Here is a 27,253-nt window from a genome sequence, read left to right as displayed (position 1 = left end):
CGGCATGTCAGAAACCGCATTACGACTCAGACACATTCCCCCACGATTAGGACAGATCACCAATTGTGAATAACTTCAGAGAGAGGCAAGTGACAGAGAATCGCCGTGGACTCGATGGGCTGAACGGCTTCTGTCTGCGCGAGAATGATGCTACGTGTTTATGCCGTCCCACTGCCTGTCTCTGGGACAGAGAGGCTGAGGGAGCAAAACTGGTTCATTTTTAACCGTCCCTTCCGTGTTGGACTGCCTGCAGTCCCTCAGCTCAGGGCCATGGGGATGACTCTCAGTGAGTGAAGGTTTCACTCGGATTCTCTTCATCTGGGACACTTGGGGCTCAGATGTTAACTGCTGTGCTGTCGCAGCAAAGAAAGCGATGCCCACTTTGCAATAGACTTTCCGTAAGATTGCTGCGTGAAGACGATTTCTGAACACCAAGAAGGCTGCACAACAATGTAAATTTACCTGGGCGAAGAGTCCTCGGTGTCCATTTCTTTCTGTCCTGCCAAAACAGCATCTTTCTATCTCCACGATAACAGACCCTTGGAGAAAGTTCACAATCAAAGTTGTTCATGTTCCCCGCATTAATGTAACTGACACCTCAGACCCCAAGGGTTTCAGAGAGAGAGAGAGAGCAGAAGAGCGAATGAACTCTACCCGCCCCCGACCCTACACCTCGTCCCACCCCCAGAACAACGTGCAAGTAGAAATAAAATGGTTTAATTATCCACCAGTGGAGGTAGTCCAGTTCCTGGGGATGAGACAAATATCAGCGCCCCGGGGACAGAATGACAAGCACATGTTCTGGAAACGCTTTGCTGCTTGCAATTCTTGGAGCAACGTGGTATGTACTTCACACTGAGCAAGTTTCAGCTGGCTCAGTGTCTCCGATGTACATTGCTGTGTTTGCCGCCAGCTCAGAGAGAGAACAATAGGAAGGACGTAGGAGTGAATAACGATCCGCGTGAGAGGGCGAATGACTGTTAATGGAGACTGTTAGCGGCTAACAATACGTAGTGTGTCATAGCAGACGAGGTGATAACAAGGAGTCGTTTGTGTGGTAGGGGTCAAGGACATGGGGGAGTTCAGGCCCTAAAGTTATGGAACTCGATGTTGAAGACCGGAGGGCTGTATGGTCTCCAAGTGGAAAATGAGGTGTTCTTTCATCTGGAGCTAGAATACTGCTGCAAGCCTGAGACAGAGATGTTGGCCAGGGAACAGGGTGATGTGTTAAAGTGGCAGGCAACCGCAAGGTCAGGGCCTTTATTTCTGCGGGCAGAACCGGGATGTTCTGCGAAGCATTCACCTAGTTTATGCTTCATGCTACGTTGGGGAAACGACACTGTGAGCAGCGAATGCAGTGGACTAGGTTGTGGCAAAAGTGCTGCTTCACCTGGCAGGTATGTTTGAGCCCTTGGATATTCAGGAGGGAGCAGGTAAATGGGCAGGTGTTACACATTCGGCGGTTGCAGGGGAAAGTGCCTTGGCACTGTGGGAGGTGGGTGTGGGGTGTTGCGAGTGAAGGAAGAGTGGAACCTATTGTTCTCTCTCTGAGCTGGCGGCAAACACAGCAATGTACATCGGAGACTCTGAGCCAGCTGAAACTTGCTCAGTGTGAAGTGGTACATTCCACATTGCTGCAAGAATTGCAATCAGCAAAGCGTTTCCAGAACATCTGCTTGTCATTCTGCCCCCGGGGCAGAATGCCCACTTTGTCTGATCCCCCGGAACTGGACTATCTCCACTGGTTGATAATGAAACCATTTTATTTCTACTTCCACGTTGTTCTGGGGGATGGGACGGGGTGTAGGGCGGGGGGCGGGGAGATTCCATTCGCTCTTCTGTTCTCTCACTCTCTCTCTGAAACCCTTGGGGTGAGAGGTGTCAGTTACATTAATGCGGGGAACATGAACAACTTTGATTGTGAACTTTCTCCAAGGGTCTATTATCGGAGAGATAGAAAGATGCTTTACTGGCAGGACAAAAAGAAATGGACACCGAGAACTCTTCGCCCAGGTAAATTCACATGGTTGTGCAGCCTTCTTGGCGTTCAGAAATCGTCTTCACGCAGCGATCTTACGGAAAGTCTGTTGCAAAGTGGGCATCGCTTTCTTTGCTGCGACCGCGCAGCAGTTAACATCTGAGCCCCAAAGTGTCCCAGATGAAGAGAATCCGAGTGAAACCTTCACTCACTGAGAGTCATCCCCACGGCTCTGAGCTGAGGGACTGCAGGCAGTCCAACACGGAAGGGATGGTTAAAAATGAACCAGTTTTGCTCCCTCAGCCTCTCTGTCCCAGAGACAGGCAGTGGGACGGCATCATTCTCGCGCAGACAGAAGCCCATCGAGTCCACGGCGACTGTCTGTCACTTGTCTCTCTCTCTGAGGTTATTCACAATCGGTGGTATACGTCCTAATTGTAGGGGACTATGTCTGAGTCGTGATGCGGTTTCTAACATGCTTGTCATTCTCGTCTGAACCAGGGTGGCGAATTACTGCAAGGAATGGACAAAACCGCAAGGCATGTGTTTCAACTTTACCAGCTGATTGGCATCGCAGAGAACTGGGTTTGCGATTCAGTTCAGAGGAAACAGACGAAGTACAGACTACCACTGAGACCTCTAAAATCTTGCCACATGAGTTGAGTGGATTTGGCGAGTGCATCGATATGCGACATTTGGACACTCGGTAAGTAGACGCAAAGGCAGGCAGCTTGCAGAAGAGAGCACCGATCTTAAGGAAAGCAGCTCGAGGTGACATTGGACAACAAGCAGACGACGGTTTCGATCCATCGGTTATGGGCCCAGCACGCTCCCGCTGCGCCACTCTGCTGCCACGCCCTGCGGCCCTTCCACAGAACACTTCAGGCTTTCGTCTGGCACGCGGCAGGCACGTTCGAGCCTGATGTCAAAGACCTCCACTGCTGTCGTGTAATATGCTGTTTCGCGGACGTATGGAGGCTGTGTAAATATAAACTTATTTCTAAATTCCCACATTCTGTTGGTCGAACTGTGATTTCACACTGAATCACAACATGTGTCACAGCGCAGACGGAGGCCATGCGGCCCACCTTCGCTCTGCTGGTTCTACACTTAAGTAAACGTGTGTCTCTATTCGTTTCATTCTCTCGCCTTCTCAGCGTAAATCTGCACATCTGAACGTGACCACCGAATTCCCTTTTGTGTCCATTGAATCTTCCTCTTTGTCAATGACAGACAGGGACTTACTGACCCTAACCACTCCCTGTAACGAAAACGTTTTTCCTAATGTCACTTTTACTTCTTTTCATTGTGACTTTAAAATTCTGCCGAATTTTTGAGGTAGAGGTAAACAGCCAAAGATAATCACCGTCACTGCTTCCCTTCCATCGACTCAACTTTGTGAAACAGTATCTTTCACTGGCAAATAAAACACTTTTGTCCTCAGGTGCCTGCTTCATTTCGACCACGACTTCACGCCCCTCACTGTTCTCGTCTCATTTCCAAACACTTGGCTCATATCCTCAAAAGCAGCTCTGCGGGTATCTCTTGTTCCACCCTGACAGGCAGTGGGTTGCAGATTCCCGACCAGTCCCAATGTGATTGAAATATTTCAACCCCTCCACTGGTTTGCATCTTTAAAAATGCCGTGGAGCAATCTCCCTTTCTTTTTGACGACAGTTCTCAACTGTAGTCGGCAGGGTTCACACCTGCGTGGGAAACCCGCAATGGATTTCAAGTCCATCGCATTCACCACTCGGCCCACCAATACAGAACCACACTGACAGCTTCATTTCCCAGGTCTCTCTGCCTGTGGAGCTGAGAAAGAGTGAATCATTGCAGAGTTTGTTTGAATCCAATCATTTCACAGGTTTCGAAAGGGTTAAATATCTGCACATGGCGAGTCTGAAAGATGAAATGGACGTTCAGTTAAAAAGAAATACAGAAATTGCAGGAGCAACTCAGCAGGTCAAGCAGCATCTGTAGAAAGAGAATCAGAGACAACATTTCAGAACTTTTTTTTTCCTCATCCAGGTACAGCCAAACCAGAAAGCAGTTTCGCTTTCTGTCTCGGACTGTCAGCATCCGCATTCCTTTACGTTAGAAATTCAATCAATTCAGAAACACCTTTGTGCTTCCTCAGTGGAAAAGATTTCCGTTTGGGAAACATTTTCCTGACACCATTAAAACGCGCAACTTTGCGGTCAAGAAAGCGGTTGGAGCGTGAACAACAAACACGCCGCCCCTGGGTGGTCTCGAACCATGAACCGCCCGTTTACGAGCCGAACGCGCTAACCAATTGCGCCACAGAGACAGGTCCGAGTGTCGCTGGCACTGTCTCGTTGAGGAAACTACTATTCAATTCATAATTCAACCTGCCCCTGCCAGAATTACCATTGTCTTCTCTCAATTCAAACACAGCGAATACTGCAGAAAGCCAACGGGTCGAGCTGCATCTGTGGGAAGGTAAACAGAGCCGACGTTTTGAGTGTGTTACGGTTTTTGTTCAGAACTCAGTGTTTTGCCTCTTCCCGAAGTTGGTCCAGGTCTGTGTCTCAATTGGCAAACACATGGCAAGTGCAGTGCCGCAATGTGAAGTTATCGTCTTGGCTGTTTTAAAAAAAGCAGTGCATTGTTTAAATGGTGATATATTGGAATGTGGAGAAAGTGAGGACTAGAGGTGAAAGTCGAAAAATGTGGCACTGGAAAAGCAGAACAGGTCAGGTAGCATCTGAGGAGCAGGACAGTGAACGTTTCGGACACAAGCCCTTCATCAGGAATGATGTATTGATGTACAAAGGGGTCTCAGAGTCCCTCCACACCAGTCAATGCCAGTTGTCGGGCAGATGCAGCAGGCAATGAGCGAGGCAAGTGGTATATTACGAAGAGGAATTCAGTTCAGAAGTGGGGTCATTAAACATATTCAAGGCTAAATTCATCTGAGTTTTGAACAACAAAGAAGTGGATGGTTATGGGTGGAGGTAAGAAAATGGTTTTAAGAGCAGTACAGGTCGGTCACAGAGTATGACAGCACTGAACAGACCCTTCATCCAACTCGTCCATGCTGAGTATGTTCTCAAACTAAACTCGTCCCACCTACCAGTGTTTGGCCCATAAACCTTCGAACCTTTCATATTCATGTACTTATCCAAATGTCTTTTAAACGTTGTAACTGTACGTGTATAAAATCATGAGGGGTATGGATAGGATAAATAGACAAAGTCTTTTCCCAGGGGTGGGGGAGTCCAGAACGAGAGGGCATGGGTTTAGCATAAGAGGGGAAAGATACAAAAGAGATCTAAGGGGTAACGTTTTCACGCAGAGGATTGTACGTTTATTGAATGAACTGCCAGAGGAAGTGGTGAAGTCTAGTACGATTGCAACATTTAAAAGGCATTTGGTTAGGTATATGAATAGGAAGGGTTTGGAGGGATATGGGGCCGTGTGCTGTCAGGTGGGACGAGATTGGGTTGGGATAGTTGGTCGGCATGGACAAGTTGGACCAAACAGTCTGTTTCTGTGCTGTACATCTCTGTGACTCTATGATTTCTTCTGGACGTTCATTCTGCACTCAGACCACTCTCTTAATAACGATCCTTGTTCTGTCTTTATAAAATCTTTCTCTACTCACCTCAAAATATTTGCTCCCTGATCCTGAAACCCCCAGCTGAGGGAAAGGACACCTGTTGTTCACCTCATCCGTATCCCTCATGATTTTATAATCCTCTATATGCAGTGTGTAGTGGCTCATTGAAATAATGTCCTGATGCAGCTTCGTTTGTGGGTGTTGGGATGATCGCTTCGGTGGTTAAGCACTTGGTTTGCGTGTGTTGTTTTTCTGTAGACGCTAGTGTGAAGTTCCCTATTGACTGTTCGCTCTACTGTGACATCTAAGAATGGCACTTTGTTGTTGTTCACCTCCTCTTCAAACCAGGAGCCCCCCTCAGGCCATAGTCTCACTACTTGGAACACCAATATACAGACTAGTCAAAGGCCTCCACTGAAGACTAAAACACCAAGTCGAAGATTCACGCCACTCCATTTATTCCATCCAAGAATTCCTGAACACCAAAGACACTAAGTTAGAAGAGGATGGAATAATGATGTCCTTTGACATAACAGCCCTGTTCACATCCATTAACATCAACGTGGCCAAAGAAAACTGAAGACACTACTCGAAGAACCAAAGACACAAATACAGCACCAACTTCATCAGCAAAGATAGCACTATCCAGCTCGTGGAACTGTGCCTTAACCACCCACTTCATATTCAGTAACAAGCCTCAAACAAATCAACGATACACCCATGAAACCACCAGTATCAGGATTCCTAGCAGAAGCAATAATGCAGAGTCTCAAACCAACAGCCCTTCCAACGATCCAACCCAAACTTTGTTGTCCGCCACAGTGATGACACTTTTGTCATCAAAAAATGAAGTAAATTAGAGGAAACCTACAACACCATCAACAATATCCTTACTGGCATAAAATTCACAAAAGAGGAGAACAACAACAAAGTGCCATTTCGAGATGTCACAGTAGAGCGAACAGTCAATGGTAAATTCAAAACAGCGTCTACAGGAAAACAACACACACGAACCAAGTACTTAGCTACAGAAGCAATGATCCCTACACAGACAAACAAGCGTGAATCAGGACACTATTTCAACGAGGCAATACACACTGCAGTAGCCAGTAACGACGAAGACCAATAAGGAACTGTACAGCGCATTTAAGGAGAATGGGTAGGCAAAAGATCCACTGAGAAATACTTCCCTGACCGGGAATCGAACCCGGGCCGCAGCGGTAAAAGCGCCGAATCCTAACCACTAGACCACCGGGGAGACAGCAGTGCTCCCTCACAGCTCTAATGTAAATTGCTTCCCTGCCCGGAAATCGAACCTGGGCCACGATTGTGAGAAGGCTTCCACCAATGTCATTGCTTGTATCCATTGCTCCCGATGCGGTCTCCTCTACATTGGGGAGACTGGAGACTCCTCGCAGAGTCAATTCACAGCGCTTGAGGGAACATCTCGCCTCAGGCGACTGACTGTGTGGAGTTTGCACGTTCTCCCCGTGTCTGCGTGGGTTTCCTCCGGGTGCTCCGGTTTCCTCCCACAGTCCAAAAGATGTGCAGGGTCAGGTGAATTGGCCATGCTAAATTGCCCGTAGTGTTAGGTAAGGGGTAAATGTAGGGTTATGGGTGGGTTTCGCTTCGGCGGGTCGGTGTGGACTTGTTGGGCCGAAGGGCCTGTTTCCACACTGTAATGTAATCTAATGTAATCTAATCTAATCTAATCTCCAGGACACCCGCACCAATCAACCCAATCACCCTCTCAACTCCCTCTCCCACTCTGCCGAGGACATGCAGGTCCTGGGCCTCCTCCATCGCCGCTCACTCCCCACCCGATGCCTGAAGGAAGAACGCCCCATCTTTCACCTCGGATAAATTCAACCCCAGGACATCAATGTGGACTTCACCAGTTCTCTCATTTCCCCTCCCCCCACCTTACCTCAGTTCCAACCTTCCAGCTCAGCGCTGTCCTCATGACCTGTCCTCCCTGCCAATCTCCCTTCTCAACTGTCCGCTCCACCCTCCTCTCTGACCTGTCACCTCCATCCCCACCCCCATTCACCTATTGTACTCTTTGCTACCTTCGGCCCAGCCCCCCCCCCCCCCCAACCCCCTCACCCCCCCAATTTATCTCGTCATCCCTGGAAGCGTCCTGCCTCTATTCCTGAGGAAGGGCTTTTGCCCGAAACGTCGGTTTTCCTGCTCCTCGGAAGCTGTCTGACCTGCTGTGCTTTTCCAGCACCACTCTGATCAAACCTTTGGTTTCCAGCATCTGCAGTCCTCACTTTTGCCTACCCAATAAACCCAGTGTGACGATTTCACATCAACAAACTGACACTAGCAGACACAACGTCTGCAGAAACCCAAGCCACATTACTTTACATTAAAGACATCTGTGAAATGATGTCCAGACAACTCAACTCTCTCAGCATTAAACAACAGATAGTGAACCTTAAATACAAACAACCCGCGAACGAATGTTATTTACAAAATACCATACAAGGAAATTTATACATGAACTCTGCCGCACAGTTCTCTGTGGCAAGAAATGCTGGGATGAGATAAGGAAGATTTTTTTCAGCCAAAACGAATCGGCACTAACTGGACAGCCATTTAAAATCAACGCTGTCAGGCCAGGATGGAAGATTGGAAGGGACAATTAGTTTTCTTATTTCCTGAAGATTTACAAAGCTGAGACTGGGTTTTGGTGTTTGTTCCCTTTCCACTCCCAGAAGCCGCAGTGGTTGGGGCGGTGAGTTGGAGAAAGTGAAATGTGCCCGTGAGCAGCGTGTGGGGCTCTTTCAGCTTCCCCTCCTCTGACAGCGCTGTGACGTGACTCTGATGTTCTCAGGGACACTTACTGACGCGAGACAGTGAAAAGATTCTCATTCCCGCAGATCGGGAATTCAAACCGTATGCCGGCTTCAGGACAATGAGAAAGATTAATTGGGGTGTGTGAAGAAGCTGTGAGCTGCATTTCAAAGAGGTAGGTGGAGTCAGATGCGTCATCCATTGCGCCCCTGGCACTGTGCGGACCTGACGCCGCCATGCTGCAGAGTTCTGACGTTATACGGACATGGGCAGCAATGGGAACATTCACAAGGTGAACAGCCAAAGAAAATCACCGTCACTGCTTCCCTTCCATTGTACCAAATTTGTGAAGCAGTATCTTTCACTGGCAAATAAAACACCTTTGTCCTCAGGTGCCTGCCTCATTTCGACCACGACTTCACGCCCCTCACTGTTCTCGTCTCATTTCCAAACATTTGGCTCATATCCTCAAAAGCAGCTCTGTGGGTATCTGCTTGTCCCACCCTGACAGGCAGTGGGTTGCAGATTCCCGACCAGTCCCAATGTGATTGAAATATTTCAACGCCTCCACTGATTTGCATCTTTAAAAAAACCGTGGAGCAATCTCCCTTTCTTTTTGACGACTGTTCTCAACTGTAGTCGGCAGGGTTCACACCTGCGTGGGGAAACCGCAATGGATTTCATATCCATCGCATTCACCACTCGGCCCACCAATACAGAACCACACTGACAGCTTCATTTCCCAGGTCTCTCTGCCTGTGGAGCTGAGAAAGAGTGAATCATTGCAGAGTTTGTTTGAATCCAATCACTTCACAGGTTTCGAAAGGGTTAAATATCTGCACATGGCGATTCTGGGTGTTTCATCCCGAAAGATGAAATGGGCGTTCAGTTAAAAACAAAACCAGAAATTGCAGGAGCAACTCAGCAGGTCAGGCAGCATCTGTAGAAAGAGAATCAGAGACAACATTTCAGAACTTTTTTTTCCTCATCCAGGTACTGAGTTGCTCCAGCAGTTTCGCTTTCTGTCTCGGACTGTAAGCATCCGCAGTCCTTTACGTTAGAAAATCTATCAATTCAGAAACCCCTTTGTGCTTCCTCAGTGGAAAAGATTTCCGTTTGGGAAACATTTTCCAGACACCATTAAAAACGGGCATCTTTGCAGCCAAGAAAGCGGTTTGAGCGTGAACAACAAACGCGCCGTCCCAGGGTGGTCTCCAACCACCAACCTTCCGGTTAACAGCCGAACGCGCTGACCAGTTGCGCCACAGAGACAGGCCCGGCCCTTCCTGCACAGTCTCCTTGAGGAAGTTACTATTCAATTCATAATTCAACCTGCCCCGCACAGAAGTGCCATTGTCAAAGCACTGATAACATGGTAGTCTGGTGTCAGCTCGATTTCAGGTCCTGATTTCTCTGTCCTCTGGTCCCCCTGTTCCCACAGAGTAAAATGTTGTCTGTTCTCAGCTCTACTCGATTTCTGCTGAATCTTTGACCCCCTTTTACACCTTCTGGAGCAATAAAATATTCTGAGCCTCCAGGAAATGACACCTTATTTTTTCCCCCTCCTGATTTTAAAAATCTCTATAAAGTTATCTGTCAACTTGCTAGGCTTCGTTGGAAAAATGTCCCAGCTTCTTCTTAACTCAAACCCTCCATTCCCAGCAGCACGCTGGTAAAGTAGGGAATAGGGATTTGTATCAAATCACATAAATGTACTGTCTGAAAAAATCTGGCTGTGTTCTTGCCTGAGATATTGAGAGTCCCTGGTGTAAGTAATTACGAATGCAATTATTTTGGTCACAGAATTGAACAATCATTTTGCAACAAAGGGGTCTACTCTGATAAGGAGATAGCGGTCATTTCTAGGGTAAGTGAACAGTTTGTAGATCAGGGAGATGAAGTTCCAGACACTTGGGAAAGGCAAGAAATGACTGTGATAAATAAGACAAAGAACTGTGGATGCTGGAAAACTGAAACAAAAACTGACAACACTGGAAAAACTCAGCAGGACTGGAAGCATATGTGGAGAAAAAGCAGAGTTAAGGTTTCCAGTCCAACAACTCCTCTTCAGGATTCTGAAATAGTTTGTGAGAACCTCTTAAGACTACTGCTCCGCTTTAAGACAATAATACACAGGAGCAGGATGAGGCCATTTGGCCCATCGAGTCTACTCCACCAGTCGATCATGGCTGATATATTTCTCCATCCCATTCTGCTGCCTTCTCCTCATAACCCTTGACCCCTTACTAATCAAGAACCTATCTCTGTCTTAAATGCCCTCAATGACTTGGCATCCTCAACCCTTCTCCTAGTGGAAACATCATCTCCACATCCACACTATCCGGTCATAGAGTGGCACAGCGCTGCCTGACCCACTGTGATCTTCAGCATTTGTTGTTTTCAGGAAGGATTCCAGCATCTACAACAACGCGCTTCTAAATTTTGTACCCTGTTGGTTAGCTCTCCCTGGATCCCGTGAGATTTAACCTGACTCAACAATCCACTGTGTGGTACAATTAACAAAGTTCCCAGGCCCCACCTCCTTTTGCACACGTAAGTAGCACAATCAGTGGTGAGCACTGCTGCCTTACCGCACCAAGCACCAGCGTTCGATTCCAGCCTTGGGGCGACTGTCTGTGTGGAGTTTGCACATTCTCCCTGCCGTGTCTGCGTGGGTTTCCTCCGGCTGCTCTGGTTTCCTCCCAAAGTCTAACGATGTGCGGTTTCGGGAGAAGTGACCATACTAAATGGGCCCAGAGTGTGCAGTAAGTGTAGTGTAGTGTAATGTAATGGGATAGGGGAAATTGTATGCATGGGTTACACTTTGGATGGTCTGCGTGGACTTGTTTGGCTGAATGGCGTGTTTCCACATTGTAGGAATTCTACGTGGCATTCCCCCAACTCCAGAGTCTCAGCACTCTTGGCTTTTCCCATGGACAGTGTTGGGGAGGGAAACAATGTTTTACACGGGAGGGAGGTTCAGCGAGTGTGAAGCTAAAAGTACACGCAGTGCATTACTTGAGCTCTTTTCCCCGGTATACCAGAGGCTGAGGGGTGACCTTACAGACGTTTATAGAGTCATGCGAGGTATGCATAGGTTAAATAGACAAAGTCATTTCCCAGGGATGGGAGAAGTCCAGAACAGGAGGGTAGTATGTTTGGCGTGAGAGAGGCAAGTGTAAGGCATGATCTGCCGGAGGAAGTAGTGGATGTAGGTCCAATTATAGCATTTAAAAGGCGTCTGGATGGATATATGAATAGGAAGAGCTCAGAGGGATATGGGCCAAGTGCTGGTAAATGAGACGAGATTAATTTAGGCTATCTGGTCGGCACGGATGAGTTGGACTGAAGGACCTGTTTTTGTGCTGTGTATCTCAATGACTCTGGCTTGCCCGTAATGTTTGCCATGCCTGTATGTTCAGTTTCTGTCTGGTGTCGGTGCCAATGCCTTGATATCTCATTTCCTCCACCTCCCCAGATGTTAACCATTCCGTGTCTGGTTGTTTCTCAAGAAGCTGCCTTGAAGGTTCATCCTGAATTGGTCCTTTTTTTGCTTCCCAAAATCAGACTTACTCACTCCTAGATGTCATGAAAGATACTAACTTTCAGGTGGATGTATCCAAAATTCAGAGGTGTCTGTCTTGATGTTTTCACTTTTCGGTCTCTGTAAGATCCTGAATCAGTACCATGGGGAGAATTAGTTTGAGCGGAGTGAGAATAGAGGGGTGAGAGGGGGTGGGATGGTGCTTTCAATTTTGTGGAAAAAGAAAAGAATGTTCTGCGTAAAGTGGAATTGCTTGTTTGGAATTTCTAACCTGGACTGACAGTGATGATTTTTGTAATCTCCTTTTACAGATTATTTGAAGATCTGAAGACGGAAGTTTCAATATCAATAGCTGAAGGGCTTTGCCTGAAATATTGACTCGACTGCTCCTAGGATGCTGCCTGATCTGTTGTGATTTTCCAGCATTGCACTTTGACTCTGACTCTCCAGCATTTGCTGTCCTCAATTTCACGTCAATGTCTGAGAGTCACTGAATCCATCGGGACTATAACAATTTTCGACCATGATTCTGTGAGAAGGAACCAAGCGTTTTAGTTCCTGTTTCAGTACGTTTTCAGCATCAGTGAGACTGGAAGAGAGACCCTACTGTTGCAGCACTTTGGTTGTGGAGCCAGTAAATGTTATACAGACTGGGAAGAGGAATTCAAGGCAGAGAGGTACTGTACACGCGTTTGTGTGCAGGTGAAGCTTCGGTCATGGAGAAACCTAAGGAATCCAGTCCCGTGGAGAAACCGTGGAAGTGTGGCGACTGTGGGAAAGGCTTCCGTTTCCCATCTGACCTGGAGACTCATGGGCGCAGTCACACCGGGGAGAGAGTGTTCTCCTGCTCTGAGTGCGGAAAGGGCTTCAGCAATTCCTCCCGCCTGCTGAGCCATCAGCGGCTCCACATTAGGGAGAGACCCTTCAGCTGCCCTGAGTGCGGGAAGACCTTCAGCATTTCCTCTGTCCTGCAGAGGTACCAGCGGGTCACACAAGCGAGAGGCCATTCTCCTGCCCCGAATGCGGGAAGGCCTTCAGCTATTCCTCCGTCCTGCTGACCCACCGCCGGGTCCACATATTGGAGAAGCCCTTCAGCTGCTCCAAGTGCGGGAAGGCCTTCAACGATACCTCTGCCCTGCTGAGGCACCAGCGGGTCCACAACGGGGAGAGCCCGTTCTCCTGCCTCAAGTGCGGGAAGGGATTCACCCAGGCATCCCACCTTCGGGTCCATACCGGGGAGAGGCCCTTCCCCTGCCCAGAGTGCGGGCAGACCTTCAGCAATTCCTCCCACCTGCTGAGGCACAGGCGGGGACCATACCGGGGAGAGGCCGTTCACCTGCCCCGAGTGCAGGCGGAGGTTCTCATCATTCTGCACCTTGCAGAAGCACCAGCGGGCACACCAGTGCTCCCAACAATCTGATTCTGCTGGTGAAACTGCGGTGGGTCACTGCCAGGACTGAACCCCTGCCCATTCTGACAGTGCTTATAGCGGGAGAGTCGGTCGGATTTTTTTGTTTTATGCCGTCGTGCTCCCCACCCCCGCAACTTTGCTTCCAGTGGGCACTGCTGCTCGTTGAGACCAGGAGCTGTTTTCTCTAGTGTTTTCTGTCCAGTTAAAGAATTATTGGCTCTGTCTGGGAACGAGCCCCAGTCTGTAAGAAATAGCTGAATACTTCAGGGTGTCCATTCACATTCAGCAGTGACTTTGAAATTAAATTTACGGTTATGTGCCTGTGAACAACTCATCATCGAAGGATTGCCCAACGGCTTGGCAATCCATTGTTGGGAATTGATTGCTTCAATTGATAATTTAAAAAATTCTCTTCCTTAATTTACCCCTTAATTTTGTGTCTATGGGATGGTGGAGGACTTGATCATAAGGCTTAAATCATCGCTATTAACTGGATTATTTTGTTTAACTTTGCCCTAGTAAATTTGCGGTATTCATAATTGTTTGTTCTTGTTTAAATTATAATTCTGGTGTGCAAGATGTGTTCATCAAGTGTGGTCCTCTTGATGAAACTGCTGTGGGTCACTCCCAGGACTGAGCCCCTGTGCATTCTGACAGTGTGTGTGCAGTGGGAGAGTCAGTGGGCTTTTTTGTTTTATGCCCTTGCCCCGCCCTGTCCCGCCGCCAACTTTGCTTCCATTGGGCGTTGCTGCTTGTTGAGCCCAGGAGCTGTTCTCTCTAGATTCTACTGTCCATTTAAAGAATTGTTGGCACTTTCTGGGAATGAGTCCCAGCCTGTAAGAAATAGCTGAATACTTTGGGGTGTCTATTCACATTCAGCAGTGACTTTTAAATTGGATTTACAGTTACGTGTCTGTGAAACACTCATAGTCCAAGTATTGCACAAAGGCTTGGCAATACATTGTTGGAAACTGTTTGTTTGAATTGGTAAGTTTTTTAAAAAAATTCTTTCTTAATTTGCCGCTGAAATTTCTATTTCTGAGATGATGGGGGACTTGATCAAAGGGTTTAATTCATTGCTATTAATTAGATTATCTACTTAACTTTGGCCTAGAAAAGTTGCCGTATTTATAATTGTTGGTTTTTGTTTAAATTATAATGTTGATGTGCAAGATCTGCTCTTCATCAAGTCTGGTTAGGAACAGTTGAGAAATTGAGGGACATTGCATGTTTTAATTTCACTGTGTTGTGAATCTGGTGAGAGTGACATTCATTTGTATTTGGTTGCTTACCCTTAGTTGTAATGTCTTTCACCCCAACTATTCACTCTCGGAGTGAGTTCCACAGTCTCACCACACTCTGAGGTTTTTCATGAAATCTTTAGTACAGAATTGGAAGGGAAAGTGTTGACGAGGGCAGAATATAGGGTTTTAAATGCAAAAGCCAGGAAGTCATTCGACAAAGTAAAACCATGACAATGTAGGGACAAATAAGGAACTTTGACAGCAATGAAGAGGTCACACGTCAGATTTCAAGATAATGGTCGTGACAAAAAGAAAAAGTACTCTGCTGATATTGGATATTGTAATTAAGCAAGTTTCGAGATGCTGCAGTTGGTTGAATATGATGACGTAAGCGATGAAATAACCAAAACCACGAATGTAATTTGATGCCGGTAACCATAAAGCAAGAGTATACTGTTGCTTGATATAGGTCAATTGCGTGCAAGTAGGCCATTCAGCCCATCGAGTCAACATTGACTGACCATCCCACCCAAAACCAGTTCGTTACTCTATCTCTGTAACACTGCATCTCCCATGGTCAATCTACAGTCACCTGCACATCCTTTGGACTGTGGTAGGAGGCCAGAGCACCAGAGGAAACCAACGCAGACACAAGGGGAGAATGTGCAAACTCCTCACAAAGGGTGGGTTCAAACTCAGATCACTGATGCCGTGAGGCAGCAGTGCTACCCACCGTGCCACCACCACGGTGCTTTCTAAAGAAGTGAATTTCAAAGACTTGGGAACACTTGAGAGAAAAACAAAACTCTCCTATCTTAAATGAGAGGCTAGTCTCTGGCTAGAAATGAGTGGACATTACATTTACATTCAGTCCTCTCCAGATGTTATACAGCTTCATCAGATCATCTGTTTCTTCTAAACGCAAATTGATACAAGCCCAGCCTGACATCTCCTTGTCCCCGATTATAAGTTGAGTAAATCAGCGACCCTCGACCTCACTGGCATGACACAGGATGCCCTCAATCCAAGTTGACCTTAATTGTCTAACCTCTTGACGCCCACGCCACCATGTGGTCAGCCGCAACTCGGCCCTGAACGAGAGCAGAGGAATTGAATAGACAGCAGTGAGGTGGACATTGCATTCCCAGAGAATATTGTTCAAGTGAGAAAGTTGTTCAGCTCACATTCAGATCATTGCAGGGATCATATCTCCTCTCATTTAAATATCTTAGATCCCAATAACGGTCTAGTTTTGTTGTACATTGTGTGTGTTTTACCTGATTTTCTGTTGCTGTCATTCCCTTTGGGTGTGTGAATTCAGTACCAGATAATAGTCTCAGTTCTGAATTATCCTTGAGGATTGGTGTAGAACGTACTAAGTGTCAGTCATAATGGAAGAAGCTGCACTGTTTATTTAACCCTTTGCTGTCATTGTCCAGGGACTGAATGAATGGGGAAGTGTAGAGGGAGTTTTACTCTGTATCTAACCCAATGCTCTCTCTGTCTTGACAGTGTTTGTTGGGGACAGTGTTGAGGTAGCTTCACTTTCAATTTAAGAGTAGAGGAAGCTTTATTCTGATTGTAATCCCATGCTGTCCTTTTCCTGGGAGTGTGAGATGGCATCTGTAATTGAAGTGAATGCAGACTTGCTGTGGGAGTGGAGGGTACTTCTACCTGAGCACACCCATCTTTGAGATTGCTGTGCTAATCAAGACAATCTCAGACACCTTCATTCACTTTTCCAACCAACCACAGGGTGGTTAAGGATGGTATAAATGCAAGCATTGCCAGCGATGCCCACACACCATGCATGAATAAATACTTTTTGTTTAAAAGTTACATTCACGTTCCAAACCCTCTAATGTATGATTACTTACATGGAAAATTCCTGTCAGTTTGGAATATTTTTTTAAAACATAGGAATTGGTCAACCATGTAGAAATATAACAAGAACAACAAATGGAGAAGTTAACAGGTAATGAGCAGGACCAGAATGCTGAGTCAGTCTGACCTCCATGGCTGAGAGAGTTCTCCCAGATGTTGAAGTTACATCAGTGCCTTTTACTCTTGCAGCTTCCCCAAAAGTTTGTCCCCGATGTAAGATCATTCAATGACCCGAAGAACTAACTGTTTTTATCTCCATAGCTGCTGCCAGACTTGCTGAGTAATTCCAGCCCTTCTGTTTTATTCTTTTATCGGATTTAAGCTTCCCTAAGTCAGTGTAATGAAGAACTGCAATGCTGGAGATCTGAAACACAAAAATGCACCAATTGCTGGAGAAACTCAATAGGACTGGAAGCACAAGTGGAGAGAGAAGCAGAGTTAGCATTTCAAGTGCTGTGACCCTTCTTCACAACTGTTCTGGACGCATGCCAGGATCTTGACTCTGTTTCTTTCTCTCTCTCTCCACCGGTGTTGCCAGACTGGCTGAGTTTCTCCAGCACTTTCTGTTCTGACACTTTCACAAGGTTGATGTTTGTTATCCATCCCTAAGTGCAAGGTGTCTTGCTTATGCCAATTCAGAGGGCAATTTAAGAGTCAACCACATTGCTGTGTGTCTGGAGTCACATGTAAGCCAGACCAGGTAAGCATGGCAGTTTCCCTCCTGAAAGGACATTGGTGAACATGGGCTTTTATGACAATTGACGTCAGTGCCATCGATACCATACTGAGACTAATTTTGTGTTCCCCATTTATGATTTGAATTATTCACATCTCACCTCTTGCTGTGGTGGGATTTGAACTCATGTTCCCTGGATTACTCATCCTGTGACATTATGTCCACACTGTTGTTTCCCATCTTTTGCTATTTTGTGTTTGCTCTTTACGTCTTTGTCCTCAGATGTTTGGGAAATTGAACCTGTTTAAAAGATTGCCCTAAACCTGCCCCTTTGACCAAGTCTTTGGTCACCTGTCCTAATCTGTGCTCCACTCTTGTGATTTTTAAAGGAATTCTCATTATGTTCACGTGAAAACTTTGAGATAGTTAACTGTACCACAGGTATTATTTGAATGCAGCTTGTATCCCTATCTTAATATCTGAAAATAGTGGGTCATATTTTAAAAGTAGAAGACAAAAATGAGGATGATTTTTTTTCTTTCTCATGGTTGTGTGTCTTCCTCAAAAGGCAGTGAATTCAAAATCTTTAAGGCAGAGGTAGATAGGTTCTTGCTAACCAAGTGGGTGACAGATTGTCGGGGATGTGGAGGAATGTAGAGCTGAGGTTATATTCAGATCAGCCATGATCTTATTGAATGTTGCAGCAGGCTCGTAGGGCCTAGTGGCCTACTCCCGCCCTTTGTATCAAGCAGTCTGTGTCTCCCCTCTTATAGCTATGAACTGGATAATTCCTTTCCAATATTGCACCTTGCAGACAGTTAAGTGAACACCAGATGGTCTCCTATTGGGAGCAGGCATATTGTAGCAATTGCAATATTTCTTGTGTTAATTTTGTTTCTTCTTACTCAGTATTGCTGAGAATCATCTAAATAAAAACCAAAACACTTCTATAATTATCGCACCAATGGAAGTGTTGGTTTGGATGTAACATTATTGAATTAGCCATTCCCATCTTTTCCAGAATTCTATATTTAAAGCCCTCGAGTCTGGTTTCTACCCCTGAAACAGTTCTGATCAAGGTCATATTTGACATCCTTTGTAACGGCGACAGGGATGAACATTCCCTCGTCGACCTGCGGACAGCCTTGATCAGGGTTAATGACAGTACTGACCCTCTCCAACATCGCTGTATCCTCTGGGAGGGTCTGCTTTTAGCGTCTTCCGTTCTTATTTATTTAACCGTAGCTGCTGGTGTTGGCATCTATACTGATGATATCCAATTGTGCCTGAACACCACTTCTCTCCCGACTCCTCTGTCATTCATAATTTATCAATAATTTCATCTGAATGCCTGCCCAATTTCCAGCATTGGATAACCATAAACATTCCCTTAGTTAAATATTGTGAAGTGTGAAGCCATTGTTTTAGTCCCCAAGTTCGACCTGAGCACCCCCGCCCCTCCCCCAACCCCAGTAACTCTGTTGACATCCTTCTTGTCACATTTAAAACTAGGATCGATAGATTCGTGATCAGTCGGGGGATGAACAGTTACAGGAAAAGGGCAGGAAAGTGGATGTGGGGAATGCCAGATCAGCCACGATCCTACTGAATGGAGGAGCAGGCTCAAGAGGCTGAATGGCGTATTCCTGTTCCTATTTCTTGTGGATCCCGAGCCCTTACCTCTGATACAGGACACTGACTTCAGTTTGTGCCATTACTGAGAGTGCTGATGTTCCCTTGTGTAATATCAACAACTTAGCAGCTGCTGAAACCTCTTGCTCCTTTGTTACCTCTGAACACAATATGCCAATGTGTTCAGCGGAGGCGATGGCCACTTTATTGTCACCAGACCATTCACCCAGGTAATGTTCACGGGACTTGGGTTCAAAACCTGCCACGGCAGATGGTGGAATCTGAATTCAATATAAATCTGGAATTAAGAGTCAAATGATGAAATCGTTGTGGTTTGTTGTAAAAACTTATCTGGTTTCCTGCTGTCCAAACCTGGTCTGATCTACATGTGATTCAGATCCACTGTCAGCTGGTTGAATCTTCACTGCACTTTCAATCAAAACCTCCAGGCGGAAGTTCACTATAACCTCCCTACTTTTATATTCCATTGAAAGGCCAATCTCCCTTTTGCCTTCCCGATTACTCACTGAACTTGGATGAAGAGTTCATGTCATCCTCACCACCTGCATTCTAATCAACTGTCTCGACTGCAGTCCTGGCAATAGTACATTCACTTTACTTATCCAAGTAATTCATATAAATATAGTAAATAATTTTGTGCCCCAGCACTGATCCCTGTGGAACGTTGCTAGTTATAAGTTGCGATCCTGAGCATGCCCCTTATCCCTTCTGTATCATTGGTTAGCCAATCATCTATCCATGCGATTAGACTGTTTCCAATATCATGTGCATATCATTGGCTCTGCCAGCAAGTCTTCCCAAACTGTCCTTGAAAAAGTGATGGTGAGCTGCCTCTTAAATTACTTCACAAATATGATGTGGTCTATAATAAAGGTTCAGGAGCGAGTTCCAGGATTTTGATCAATAACATCGAAGCAATGCGTATATGTCACAGTTGGAATGTTGTGTTCACACTTATCTCCTCTTGCTGGTTGAAGTGATGGAGTGGAAGTTGCTCTTGAAGAGCCGCCACTCATATAATCAAGCCAGACAGATCAATTGTGGCCAGAGACACTGCCATTTTGACTTCTCATCAATCTACATTCTTTCCATCCAAGTTTTAGTCACATCAAACTGCCTCGCAATGCTGTATGGCCACAGTAAACTATAATAACGTGAAGATCGCTGGGATGATTTTCTACATCCGACTGCAATATAATCACAAAGCATTGTTTCCAGTTTTGGTGGAACAAACGACATCGTATTGGTGTATAATTACAGTTAGTGCAAACATAGCTATCCATCGATATATAGTAATTCTGATCACTTCAATGGCCAAATTTCAATTCAGAAACCAAGTGCACTCGGCTGCTTGTAACACAGACAACATGACAAAATGGCTCATAGGAGGAGAAATGGGGCATTGAGGAGGAGTGTAATGTTTGCTTTTGGTCACCTCCACAATTGTTAGAAAAACAGGTTGAAAGGATTCTGAAAAGGTGGCTGAAGTAATAATGTGGCATAACACTTCAGACAGTGCAAAGTGGAAGATCACTTTCTAGTGGAAGAAAAAGACATATCTTATTTCTGAAAGAACTGGGAAACAGAAGAGGGAATGAAATCTGACTTGGGAGCTATTTCCTAATTGTTGAGAATGTTGTTTCATCACAGTCTTGGTTTAGAGCATAAGCTCTTCATCAGGAATAAAGGGTGGCCCAAGGGGCCTGAGAGGTAAATGGGAAGGAAGTGGGGCTGGATGAATGGCAGCTGGGAATGCAATAGGTAGATGGAGGTAGGGATTGATGGTAATAGGTCAGAGATGAGGGTGGAGCAGATAGGTGAGAAGCAAGGTGGACAGGTATGACAGGTCAAGAGGTTGGTGTCGAATTGGAAGGTTGGATCTGGGACAAGGTGGGGGAGAGGAAATGAGGAAACTGATGAAATCTACATTGATACCATGTGGTTGGAGGGTCCCAAGTCAGAAGGTGAGGTGTTTTTCTTACAAGCGTCGGGTAGCAAGAGTTTGGCAGTGGAGGCGGCCCAGGACTTGCATGTCCTTGGCGGAATGGGAGGGCGAGTTAAAGCGTTCAGCCACAGGGCGTCGGTCGTTTAGTTTTAGTGTCCCAGAGCTGTTCCCTGAAATGTTCCGCGAGTTGGCGTCCAGTTTCCCCAATGTGGATGAGACCATATTGCAAGCAATGGACATAATCTTATAAATAGATTGCATAAATTTTAGCCTGCCAGAGCTCTTTTCTTTAATTAAATTAAAGAAAATTTTAACTAAATTGGGTGACTGCATGAAACGGTTTGTTGGTCAGATTTGAATCATCACTCCCAAATGAGACAATGCCATGAATATCAGTGAACTGCTCTTTTTGTTAAAACCACAAGTTCTTGATGTATTTTCACAACTTACTGGTATTCACATCTGCACATTCAATGTCAAACTCTGACATCAGAAATGAAATTACACCATTAATTTTGACTTTCAATATTCGAAGAAGCAAATTAATAGCACACAGTCAATACCCAGTCTGAATAATATGAAATTAAATTTAACCAAAAAAACATAAAACCAAGCTGGGAGATAAGAAATGGGGGAAGGGCATAAAGCAAGAAATGCAGCATCATAGAAGGTGCTCCTCCAGGGAGTGTATTTTACCAACTACCGCTGCTAAATATAAACACACTGATATGATCCTCCGGTTTTAATGTAAACCATAGCACCATACAGTAGGAACCATTAAATGAGTTAAAAATACAAGCCTTGAGCAAATCCAGCCTCCAGCCTTACCCCCCGCTTCTTGGAGCTTGGACCTTCCTCAAGCTCCGGCGGGTCGTTGAACTCCTGGGCTCCAGCTGCCACTCCTCCACTGAAGAAGCTTTGGGAAGCAGATGCAAAGGCAAGATACAGAACAGAGCACCATTGTAAATGAAAGCAGCTTACGAAGACATTGGGCAATAGCATCACATGGTTTTTACCCATCGACCTCTGGGTTATGTGCCCAGCACACTCACGCAGCACTACTCTGCTTCTGGGCTCCCAGTAGCTGGATTGTGGATCAGTTTAAAGTAGGTCCTATATCTCTGACAACATCGGTACACAAGGCAGTGAAGAAAGATTTCAGCACACTGGCCTTTATCAATTAGGGAATTGAGTATAGATGTTGGCAAGTTATGTTGTAGTTATACAGGACGTTGATGAGGTTGCACCTGGAATATTGTGATCAGTTTTGGTCCCCTTGGTGTTCTGACTTCAACTCTGGGTTTGTGTTGAACTTGATGGGATACTTTGTCCAACTTAGCATGTTTAAATAGTATCGCTCAGATGATTGATTTGAAACTTTTCAGGAAGTGAGCTCAATAAGATTGAACTATTCAAAGTTACTTGGACCCTATTTTAAAATTACATCAGGACCAGTAGTCAAAGACACGTACAGCATGGAAACAGACCCTTCGGTCCAACTTGTCCATGCTGACCTGATATCCTAAATTAATCTAGTCCCATTTGACAGCACCTGACCCATATATTCTGGCAGCTCATTTCATATATGTACCACCCCCTGCATGAAGACGTTGTCCCTTTAATATATTTCGCCTCTCACCCTAAACCTATGCCCTCTAGTTCTGGACTCCCCCACCCCTGAGAAAAGACCTTGTCTATTACCCTGTCCATGCCCCTCATGATTTTGTAACCTCTATTAGGTCACTCCTCTGCCTCCGATGCTCCAGGTAAAACAGCTCCAGCCTATTCAGCCTCTCCCTGGAGCTCAAACCCTACAACCCCCAGCATCATTCCCATAAATCGTTTCTCATGGAGAAGTTAACGTTTCAGTCCTGAAGAAGGGTTAATACCCAAAACGCTGACTACTCCACATTCTGAGGTTGTATTCTCCCAACCTCCTGCTTGCAACTTCGGGTTGCAATATGTAGTGGCTCAGTGGTTACCACTGCAGCCTCACAGCGCACGGGACCCAGGTTTGATTCCAGCCTTGGATAGCTGTCTGTGAGGAGTTTGCACAATCTCCCAGTGTCTGCATGGGTTTTCTCTGGGCGATCCTGTCTTCTTACATAAACCAAAGATGTGCAGGTCATGTTGATTGGCCATGCTTAATTGCCCATAGAGTTAGGTACATTAGTTAGAGGGAAATGGGTGTGGATGGGTTACTCTTCGGAGGGTTTGTGTGGACTTGTTGGGACAAATGGCCTGTTTCCTGTAGCTAATCTCATCTGCACTAATTTTGTCTCTAACGAATGACAGAGTAGACTCGACGGGCCCAATGGCCTAACTTCTGCTCCGATCGTCTTGCGGTCTGAGGTTTATTTGGATCATTTCATTGGCAATGTGCAGTCCCTGGCTCAATGAGCAGCAGTGCCCCCGCTGGTGCTTCCGCAAGTTGCAAGCAAACATGAACCTCTTCCCACACTCGGGCCAGCTGAAGGGTCTCCCACTGCTGAAGGACACACAGGTGTTTCAGCAGGGTGGAGGAATTGCTGAAGGCCTTCCCGCACTCAGGTCAGCAGAATGGCCTCACCCCCCCCCCCCCCGCCCCCGTGTGGACCAGCTGATGCTTCCGCAGTGTGGAGGAGCGGATAAAGCCCTTCCCACACTCGGGGCAGGAGAACGGCTTCTCCCCGGTGTGGACGGACTGGTGCCTCAGCAAGGCTGAGGAATTGCTGAAGGACTTCCTGCACTTAGGGCAACTGAACGACCACTCCCCCATGTGGACTCACCAATGGGCCAGCAGGTCGGAGGAAAGAGCAAAGCCCTTCCTACACTCGGGGCAGAAGAACGGCCTCTCCTCAGTGTGGACCCATTGGTGTCTCAGCAGGTGGGAAGAACTGCTGAAGGCCATCTCGCACTTGGGGCCGGAGAACAGCCTTCCCCGGTGTGGACCAACTGTTGCGGCAGCAGGCAGAGGAATCACTGAAGGCCTTCCCACACTCAGGGCAGCAGAAGGGCCTCTTCCCCTCTGTGGACCCACTGGTGCTTCAGAACCCTTTCAAATTTCACAGTATCCTTCTGATAGGAGACCAGAATTGCACACAATATTCCAAAACTGATCTAACCAATGTCCTGTACAGCCACAACATAACTTCCCAACTCCAATACTCAGTCAGAGGATTGGGAAAGCTTTCAAAACCCGCAAAAACAAACAGGAAAGAATGGAGGGACAAACGAATTTTTGAAAGTCAGCTTGGAAGCATCAATGAGAAATCGGCGGACTGGGTTTATTGGGTACCCGTTCTCCTTAAATACACTATATACGTATTTCTCTTGTGCTCTTCGTAGTTTCTCTGTGCTGCAGTGTGTAGTGGCTCGTTGAAATAATGTCCTGATGCAGCAACGTTTGTGGGTGTTGGGATGATTGCTTCTGTGGTTAAGAATATGGTTTGTGTGTGTTGTTTTTCTGTAGATGCTAGTTTGAAGTTCCCCCATTGACTGTTCGCTCTAATCTGACATCTAAGAATGGCACTTTGTTGTTGTTCTCCTCTTCAAACCAGGAGCCCCCCTCAGCCCCAAAGCCTCACCATTTGGAACACCAATATGCAGACGAATCAAAGGCCTCCACTGAAAACACCAAGTCGAAGATTCACGCCACTCCATTTACTCCATCCAAGAATTCCTGAACACCAAAGACACTAAGATAGAAGAGGATGGAATAATGCTGTCCTTTGACATAACAGCCCTGTTCACATCCATTAACATCAACTTGGCCAAACAAAACTGAAGACACTACTCGAAGAACCAGAGACAGACAAACACAGCACCAACTTCATCAGCAAAGATAGCACTGTCAACCTCGTAGAACTGTGTCTTACCACCCACTTCATATTCAGTAACAAGCCCTCCAAACAAATCAACGAAATACCCATGAAACCACCAGTATCAGGATTCCGAGCAGAAGCAATAATGCAGAGACTCGAACAAACAGCCCTTCCAACGATCCACCCAAACTTTGGGTCCACTACAGTGATGACACTTTTGTCATCAAAAAATGAAACAAATTAGAGGAAACCTACAACACCATCAACAATATCCTCGCTGACATAAAATTCACAAAAGAGGAAAACAACAACAAAGTGCCATTTCTAGATGTCACAGTAGAGCGAACAGTCAATGGTAAATTCAAAACAGCGTCTACAGGAAAACAACGCACACGAACCAACTACTGAACTACAGAAGCAATCATCCCTCCACACACAAACAAATCTGAATCAGGACACTATTTCAACGAGCCACGACACACTGCAGCTCCCAGGAACGACTATAAATAATTACACAGCGCATTTAAGAAGAATGGGTAGCCTGCACCCCTGAAAATGGTTTCCCTGACCGGGAATCGAACCCGCGCCGCGGCGGTGAGAGCGCCAAATCCTAACCACTAGACCACCAGGGAGATGCGGATCCCGCTTGTCAGCTCTCCTAAAAATTAATTCCCTGCCCGGAAATCGAACCTGGGCCGCGGTCGTCAGCAAGCTTTCACCTGTGCATCCAACAATATCATTTCTTGTATCCATTGCTCCCGATGCGGTCTCCTCGACATTGGGGAGGCTGGAGACTCCTCGCAGAGTCCAGTCACGGCGCTTGAGGGGATATTTCCAGGACACCCGCAACAATCAACCCCATCACCCTCTGGCCCAACATTTCAACACCCCCTCCCACTCTGCCGAGGACATGCAGGTCCTGGGCCTCCTCCATCGCCGCTCCCTCCCCTCCCGATGCCTGGAGGAAGAACGCCCCATCTTCCGCCTCGGATAAATTCAAACCCAGAACATTAATGTAGACTTCACCAGTTTCCTCATTTCCCCTCCCCACACCTTGCTTCAGTTCCAAACTTCCAGCACAGTGCTTTCCTCATGACCTGTCCTACCTGCCAATCTCCCTTCCCACCTATCCGCTCCACCCTCCTCTCTGACATGTCACCTCCATCCTCACCCCCATTCACCTATTGTACTCTTTGCTACCTTCGGCCCAGCACACCCCCACCCCCCAATTTATCTCTCCGCCCTGGAGGCGTCCTGCTTCCATTCCTGATGAAGGGCTTTTGCCCGAAAAGTCGATTTTCCTGCTCCTCGGAAGCTGTCTGACCTGCTGTGCTTTTCCAGCACCACTCTGATCTAAACTCTGGTTTCCAGCATCTGCAATCCGCACTTTTGCCTACCCAATAAACCCAGTGTGTCGATTTCACATCAACAAACTGACACAAGCAGACACAACGTGTGCAGAAACCCTAGCCACATTACTTTACATAAAAGACATCTGGGAAATGATGTCCAGACAACCCAACGCTCTCAGCATCATGGTAGCCCACAAACCTACCAATACACTTACACAGCGGCTAATGAACCTGGAATAGCCTATACAAACAACCCGCAAACGAATGTTATTTACAAAATACCATACAAGGAAATATATACATGAACCCTGCCGCACAGTTCTCTGTGGCAAGAAATGCTGGGATGAGATAAGGAAGATTTTTTTCAGCCAAAACGAATCGGCACTGACTGGACAGCCATTTAAAATCTACGCTGCCAGGCCAGGATGGAAGATCCAACGGGATGAACAGATTTCTTATTTCCTGAAGATTTACAAAGCTGAGACTGGGTTTTGGTGTTTGTTCCCTTTCCACTCCCAGGAGCCGCAGTGGTTGGGGAGGTGAGTTGGAGAAAGTGAAATATGTCCATGAGCAGCGTGTGCGTCGATTTCAGCTTCCCCTCCTCTGACAGCGCTATGATGTTACTCTGATGTTCTCAGGGACACTTACTGACGCGAGACAGTGAAAAGAGTCTCGTTCCTGCAGATCAGGAATTCAAACCGTAGGGCGGCTTCAGGACAATGAGAAAGATTAATTGGAGTGTGTGAAGAAGCTGTGAGCTGCATTTCAAAGAGGTAGGTGGAGTCAGATGCGTCATCCATTGCGCCCCGGCCCTGTGCGTACCTGACGCCACCATGCTGCAGAGTTCTGACGTTAACACGGACATGCGCAGCAATGGGAACATTCACAAGAGGAACAGCCAAAGATAATCACCGTCACTGCTTCCCTTCCATTGTCCCAACTTGGTGAAGCAGTATCTTTCACTGGCAAATAAAACACATTCGTCCTCAGGTGCCTGCTTCATTTTGATCACGACTTCACGCCCCTCACTGTTCTCGTCTCATTTCCAAACACTTGGCTCATAGCCTCAAAAGTAACCCTGTGGATATCTGATTGTTCCACCCTGACAGGCAATGGGTTGCAGATTTCCAACCCCTCCACTGATGTGAACCTTAAAGAAGAAACCGGGGAACAGTCTTCCTTTCTTTTTGACGACATTTCTCAACTGTAGTCGGCAAGGTTCACACCTGCGTGGGGAAACCGCAATCGATCTGAAATCCATCGTATTAACCACTCGACCCACGAATACAGAACCACACTGACAGCTTCATTTCCCAGGTCTCCCTGCCTGTGGAGCTGAGAAAGAGTGAGTTATTGCTGTGTTTGTTTGAATACAATCACT

General features: G+C 46.4%; 1 protein-coding gene and 2 non-coding genes across 3 annotated transcripts in view; all 3 read right to left on the bottom strand.

Moving 5' to 3' along the window:
* Nucleotides 1-27,253, bottom strand: part of LOC148144829 (uncharacterized) — a 167,782-nt gene that overhangs the window by 55,312 nt on the left and 85,217 nt on the right. The gene's annotated exons all lie outside the window — the stretch shown is intronic.
* On the bottom strand, nucleotides 6,748-6,819 carry trnak-uuu (transfer RNA lysine (anticodon UUU)). Its single transcript has one exon. It is a non-coding gene; the product is annotated as a tRNA-Lys (tRNA).
* Nucleotides 25,081-25,152, bottom strand: trnae-cuc (transfer RNA glutamic acid (anticodon CUC)). Its single transcript has one exon. It is a non-coding gene; the product is annotated as a tRNA-Glu (tRNA).

The sequence above is a fragment of the Chiloscyllium plagiosum genome, unplaced genomic scaffold (genome assembly GCF_037043375.1).
Source record: "Chiloscyllium plagiosum isolate Xiang-an unplaced genomic scaffold, Cpla_swu_hap1 HiC_scaffold_27, whole genome shotgun sequence".
Lineage (NCBI taxonomy): Eukaryota > Metazoa > Chordata > Chondrichthyes > Orectolobiformes > Hemiscylliidae > Chiloscyllium > Chiloscyllium plagiosum.
The sequence above is the reverse complement of the archived record's forward strand: the minus strand, read 5'-3'. Positions and strand labels throughout refer to the sequence as shown.